The sequence below is a fragment of the Dipteris shenzhenensis genome, chromosome 1, assembly GCF_047967505.1.
Source record: "Dipteris shenzhenensis isolate YYH24624 ecotype China chromosome 1, Dip_SZ_1.0, whole genome shotgun sequence".
Lineage (NCBI taxonomy): Eukaryota > Viridiplantae > Streptophyta > Polypodiopsida > Gleicheniales > Dipteridaceae > Dipteris > Dipteris shenzhenensis.
This window is the reverse complement of record NC_141596.1, coordinates 70599810-70606784: the sequence shown is the minus strand read 5'-3', so window position 1 is coordinate 70606784 and position 6975 is coordinate 70599810. Positions and strand designations below refer to the sequence as shown.

Genomic DNA, 6975 nt, shown 5'->3' with positions numbered 1-6975 from the left:
CCTATCATGAGATTGAAATTGCACTGTGTTATTTTTAGAGGATGAGTTTGGGCATGTTCGTGGATTCATCTAGATATATGCGATAGGGGTTAGCTCTTACACTGCTGCCAATGTTCTGTTGAATGAATCCTGTATGAATTGTCAGGCACTCCCACGACTTTGATATTGACTTCCCATTGTTTTGTAAACTTCAGATTGATTCTGTGAGAAGTGCAGCGGAAATGAACGGAAGAGAGAGATAGCACGCCTCTCACACACACACACACACACACACACACACACACACACACAGAAGGAGAAAAAGGCACAAGAGAACTGCAAGTGATCTCTGGAGAAAACCCTGCTACAACTGTGGGAAAACCTTGGTAACAACGGGCTGCTCGAGTGCTGGGAACACACAGCTCAACAACCAAAGGAAGGGAGCACAAGGGAGTGGATGAACTGCTCTACAGGTGCAAGACTGGGCTGGCTCTGCTCCTCTGCCAGGCCCTGGAATGGACTGATCTGCTGCTCCACAAGATGCTACAAAGAGGGCTGAGGGGGGGGCCTATATATAGCCCCCCAGCCCTTCCCTAGTCGGGTAGGGCAGGCTGGCCGACCAGCCTGCTAGGTGGCCGACCCAACAGGCCTGCATGGCCAACCCATTAGCAGCCTATATAGGGCTGCACAAGGCCTTGAGGCATGGGTGTGCCAGCCGGCCAGCAAGGCTCAAGAGCCAACTGCTCCTAGCCCTCCACTGGGATTTGCAAAGCCCTCTGCCCTCCAGCCCACCTGCTCACAAGGGAGCCGACTCCCTATGCGCCTCAAAGGGGCTGCCACGCAGCAGCACATCAGGCCTCAAGAAGGCCCTGAACAGCCTCCACATTGCCAGCAGGCCCTCCCGCACTGAGCATCCTGCCAACCCTACTCTACCTAGGCCTCACAGGAGGGGCGAGCACACCCACAACGCTGGCCCTCACTCATCTACCCTAGCCTCACTCACTAGCAAGCACACCCACAAGCAATGCCCTCTCTCTAGGTGACATCAGGAGATGTTGACCTCCAACACTCCCTCTCAGCTCTTGGATGGAATAGAGGCGTCAGGAGCTGGGTGTGCCGCTGGAACAACAAGAGGAATCCATCGTGTGATGCTCCACTACTGAAGACCGCCACAGGTCCTGTCAAAGAAGCTCCCTCGTGGCACGAATCACCTCAGCACGATCATTGGAAACCTAAGACTGTTGCTCCCAAGCCACAAGTGCTAGGTACACTCCTCTGGTGTAGGAATGGTACAGTTGGTCAACTGGTACAACAATCCACCTGCTGGTACTGGTACACGACTCCAATAGAGGATCCTGGAACAATAATCCAATTGATACTGCCTCGAGTGCAAGGTCTGCTTCCGTACATGGGCACCAATATCGTAGAGCTAGATAGTCCCCTCTGAAGCCCCCTCTCAAGTCCAAACTGGTATACTGTCACCAGATCGATGAACTTCAGTGCTCTAATGGCAATGGGCATATAACAGCTCACAAGGAACAATTAACTATGTTTGGGTTCCCGTGAAGGACAAATTGATGTATGGGTGTGTGCCTACTATGCTAGGAGTGTGTGAGTGTAAGTGTGCTAGAGTAGAAGGTTCTAGTGTGATTGAGAGATTCATGGGACTGATTGACAAATCAGTGGAGTGATTTGTGGATCTAGATGCTCTACTGAGCTCACATACGAGGTCACTCTTGGATGTAACTTGTGCCTATATATTGGGCATATCTCTCATGAATAAACAACTTCATTTTTGCTTCATTTGTTGAATCCCTCTTGCTACTCCAACATGTGGTATCAGAGCTTGGTTCACCCTCTTTGAGACCTCCTTGAGTGCCATGTCATCATCTTCTTCAACCTCTCCACCTTTCTTCACATTTTGCCTTCTTCTCTCCAAATTTTGCTAAGCCTTGTTCTCCTCTTATGTTGCGCCATTTGCCAGGCCCTCTGAGCTGAAGATCCCTCGTCTTGGGGCAAATCTCTGACCCGGTGGAATTGACTAATGCTTGCCTCGTTTGGCCGTGCCAACTCGTTGCTGAATCTGAGCGCAATTCTCCACGTAGGAGCTACCATTCACCAAATACTTTGAGCTGCTGCTGGGCGACCTTATTAGCCAGCTGCTGATGAAGTTTGAAGGCAAATGGTCCACTAATTGAGGCATATTGACGAAAAACCCAGTCGGCATTGAAGCTTTTGGCTATGGCGACCTAACGCGTTTTTTTGCCCAAGCTTGGTACTGGGTCTTCCCCATCAATAGACCTTTCATTGCGCATCAAATTGTTAGAAAAGACCCAACAGAGGGTATGCATAACGGAAGACTTATAGTAATTCCCAGGAGCTCACACAGTGTGCTGTGGAATGTGGAATCACAAACTTCTTAACTTACGTGCATAAAAATAGATGCGCAGACTCATCAATAGACAATGAACCAGCCAGATAGAGCAACCACCAAAATAATATATTTCTGTCCAAAACTATGGACACAATACAAAATAGATAGATCCAGAGTCCCACCAATGGTGTGGTCCTCTGATCTAACCACAAGGTCCTTCTCCTATCTGCTGGCTATCTCTAGACTCAAGGCCGCGTGCTCCACCTTGAGTGTAAGTAGACTTTCCATCCAAAGATCTCAGCACCTTGCTGCCCTAGTAGGCAGCCTAGGCTTCAGCCCCAAGTGAGCTCAGTCTGCAGCAACTCTGGTCCTGCTTTGCCTCCTGGATGTAGGCCCAAAGATCAGACTTCTGCTGCTCCTGCTGCTCCCATGTTTGCTGACTTGCTGGATGATGATCTCAGCACCTTGCTGCCCTAGAAGACAGCCAAGGTCCAGCCCTTCTGGCTAAGTCTGCAGCCCCTTCAAGCACCCTCTCACCTCCTGGATATAGGCCCAGAGGGTGGCTTCCTCTGCTCCTTTCTGCCTTCTGGATTGCTGGCTGCTGGATGAATTGTGAGGCATCAAGCCTCTCCTTTTACCTGTCAAAAAACCGACCAGCCTGCCCTAATCTGGCCAACCAGACTGGCTGACCAGATTGTGGCTGGTCCAGCCCTTTAAGGGCTCACAACCCAGGGCTTTTGGCCCCACACTTCTAGGGCCTTTGGCCCTCCAATCTAGGCAAGGGCCCAGCCCTATATAAGCCTGCCTGGCCAACCTATGTGGGCTATAAATATGCCCCCCAGGGTCAGTCCCTCGCAGCCCTCCTTGCTGCTGCCTCTGGACACCTGGGTGCCCACTCTCCAGCCCTAAACCAGGGCCTCCAAACAGTCCCAAAACCTGCTCCACATCTGCGCTTATCCATCCTGCACATCGTGCCATCATTGCGCCTCTGCCAGGCTCTTCTCCAGTAGTGTACAGAGCCGTACACCCTGCAGATGTCAGCGCCATGTGATCGCCTCCTATTCTGGGTCCCTTGTGCTGGCTACTACTTCGCCTTTTGCTGCTGCAGATCCATCCTAGCTCCGGGTACCTTCCATGTTCTTTGATGTGAGGTGCTGCCAATGTGGCAGCCCCCTCTCTTCTTTTTCTCTTGGGCACACCCTGCCCTAGGTCTCCCTCCCCCACGCTCTCCTCATTTGGGGGCTTACAGATGGGGAGGTGTTCCAACACAAATGCTCTCAAAGAGCTGCCCTCATCTGGTTGAATTTCATCCTCCAAGGTTGCTCTGTTTTCTCATTAGTGCTTTTCCATCTCCGTAAACAGCCCATTTTCCTTCCTTCCGAGCGTCCTTCACTTTGGGTCAATTCGGTGGTTCTCATCTTGAGCTGAGTTGGAGACTGGAGTGAGCTTCTCCTAGATCCAGATTCCATATCTTGGTATCTCTCAGCTTATTGGTTTGCTTGAGAACCTTGTTTCTTGCCATCTTGTCGTAAAGAACTAATTTGGCTTCTCTCTCATTAGTGCTTTTCCATCTCCGTAAACAGCCCATTTTCCTTCCTTCCGAGCGTCCTTCACTTTGGGTCAATTCTGTGGTTCTCATCTTGAGCTAAGTTGGAGACTGGAGTGAGCTTCTCCGAGATCCATATCTTGGTATCTCTCAGCTTATTGGTTTGCTTGAGAACCTTGTTTCTTGCCATCTTGTCGTAAAGAACTAATTTGGCTTGTGGGGGCCTATTGGACGACACAAACCATTCTAAAACCTACTCAATTTGGGGGATTGCTTTTGGAACATGATCAATCTTTTTGGTCGTGCTTCCATCATGCCAGCCCTCAGGTAGGCCTCCTACGCATAGACTTCAGATATTAGCGGCCGTTTTTTCCTGTTCTTGCACTTCTCCATACACGTCCCATGTGTTAATTTTAGTGTATGTTGGTGTAATTTCACGTTTCACTGACTTGAGGTGAGTGATACCATGTCCTGAACCGTGGTTACCAATTCTGGTGCAGGTGCTGCTTCATTGTGTATCTACATTACTTCTTGTATTTCCCTTGTTTTTCATGTTAAAGCTTACATCTCCAAAGAGGCAAGTTGAGCCTTAACCTCTCTGAGCTCTTGTTGTAGATAATAAACCTGCTCTTGTGGGTCCAAACCTATGAGTCTACTTTGTTTTCTTTGGTAGTTGAGAGCATAAGGGGAGGGAGTCGGGGTAGAGGTGGTGATGGCAGTATACGATGGTCTTTGTTTCTGAGTCGGGGCAGAGGTGGTGATGGCAGCATACGATGGTTTTTCTTTTGTTTCTGAGTCGGGGCAGAGGTGGTGATGGCAGCATACGATGGTTTTTCTTTCTGAGTTGGGGTGGCAAGAGCAGCGGCTGTTTGTTTCTTCTGCTCGATAGTGGCTTAGACTGCAACTAGTGCCCCCCCTGGCTGTATTTTATTCCTCTGCAAGCAGGGATGGGGGGTCAGTGCTAACTCAGGGTGGAAGAAAAAAGGAAGAGACTGCCACGAACTGTTCGAACTGGCCTGACCTGTTTGGTCCGCGGCCCTGCTAGAGTTTTTTGCACATGACCCCCCTGAGTTGAATGGCTGTTGGTGGCTAGTTGACCTGGTCTACTGTAGGCGAGCTGAGATTGAAGGCGGTTGAAGTGGACTCGAGGTGGCTGAAGAGTTGCTGTGCAGCATGAGCTACTACTTGCTGAGAGGCGAGCCTACAGGCGACCTGAGCTAGGCAGGGAGAGAGAGGGAGCTGTGATGACCTGAGCTGGGAGGCTGGAGAGAGAGAGAGAGAGAGGACGGTGGCAGTGGCATTAGAGATGAAAGAGCTCAATAAATGGAGGGATTAAAGACTAGATGTTAGAAATGACAACAGAGGGTACCCGCAGCGAAAGACTGATAGATAGCCAAGAAATTCACGCAGAAGTGCTTGACCACGGAATTCAAAACTCCTTTACTTTGTTTACTCAACATACATATGTGCAAGCCAGTAAATAGACAATGCTCCAACATGTCCAAAAGGACACAATACAAAAGGAGTCGAGAGTCCACCAAATTGTGGTCCTCTGTCCTTGCCTAAAGGTGTTGTCCTACTACCTCTGTGGCACTTCTAGATCCCTAAGCCTGTGTGCTCCTCGTCAAGCTTCTGTAGACTTTAGTCACTGTGCCTTGATCCTTGCACCTTGCCGCCCTGGATGTCAGCCTAGGTGTGCAGCCCCTTCCTGAGCTATATCTGCAGTACTCAGTTCCTCTTGGTCCTCCTGGATGTAGGCCCAAGACTTGCTGCTGTGCTGCTCCAGTCTGCTCCTTGCTGCTCTAGTGGATGTCATATGAGCCCAAGTGGCTCTCCTTTTATATGTGCTGTTAGCCCCCTAAACCAACCGACCCAGTAAGGGAAATGGCCGACTCATCCCTGGTCTGTAATCCGACCTGGCAGGACCCTTTCTTTGAGGCTTTGCAGGCCCCGCCTGGCCACGTGGCATCCAACCGCTGGCCCAGGTTCTGCAGCCCCTGCCCCCGATCTGTTCCAGGCCTTTGCCTGGCCCATCACCTGCTCCAAACAGGTGCAGATCTTGCTCCAGCACGTCCGCCACTGTTCAGGGTCTGTTCCAGCCCTAGGACATCTTCCAAGATTCCATCCATGCTCTGCTGACTGCCATACAGGTCCGTACCTCTGCTGCTATCATCTGCCATCTCATCACAGCTACTCCTAGCAAGATCCCATACTGTGCTGCTGCTCTGATTCTTCTGCAGAACTGTCCAAACAGCCAGGTATATTCCTTTCTTGTGCTGCCCATATGGCGGCCCCATGTGCATTCTTTTCCTTGCTTGCTTGCGTTCATGTGGGGAAAAGCATTGAAACAAAACACTTGCAACATCTTGCTTAAAACACTCGATATGATAAGCATATGATTGTAATTTCTACCTTTTTCAGGTCCCATGTATGACTTAGTTATCATAAACTATTCACATCTAGTAATAATGTTGGCTATTTATTTACTAAAGGTAGTTGTTAGTATATTTCCACACTACATCAATGCAGCAATCAAGCCGTGGCACTGGTGACTGGTTGGAGGTAGCGCACATGGTCTTGTCACTGGTACTTGAATGCACATTGTGATACTGTAGTATGCAATTACTTCCATTCTTTTTTTAATAGGCTCTAGGGGTTGTGGTATGCACTTAGCTTTGGTTTGTGTCTCACAACTTTTAGGAGTGGCACATTTTGACACTGTAGTTTGCAACTATGTCCATTCCTTTCTTCCTGGGCTCTAAGAGTTGTGGTGTGCAAGTAACTTTGGTCCGTGTCTCACAGCTTTAAGGAGTGACCTCTTATGTAGTGCTTATTGTATTTAGCACTGGTTGGACTATAATATTTAAAAATCTTCTAGGACTTTGCTTCTTTACTCATGATATCCTGGTTTTGTAAAGCTCCAATGGAATGCAATTTCATTTGCTTTGGTCTATAATTAGCTCCATTTTACTTCGCTTTGCTTCTAATGGTGATTTACCAAGTATAGATCTTTTTAGGAGTACATATTTTTGAGAGTTGATAAGAGTTGCTAGTTTCATGTGGGAGTGGGTTCTAA

General features: G+C 49.1%; 1 protein-coding gene across 1 annotated transcript in view; it reads left to right on the top strand.

The window, feature by feature from the left end:
- The window catches only part of PUB49 (plant U-box 49), a 33703-nt gene that overhangs the window by 2614 nt on the left and 24114 nt on the right, over window positions 1–6975 (top strand). The window lies entirely within an intron of this gene.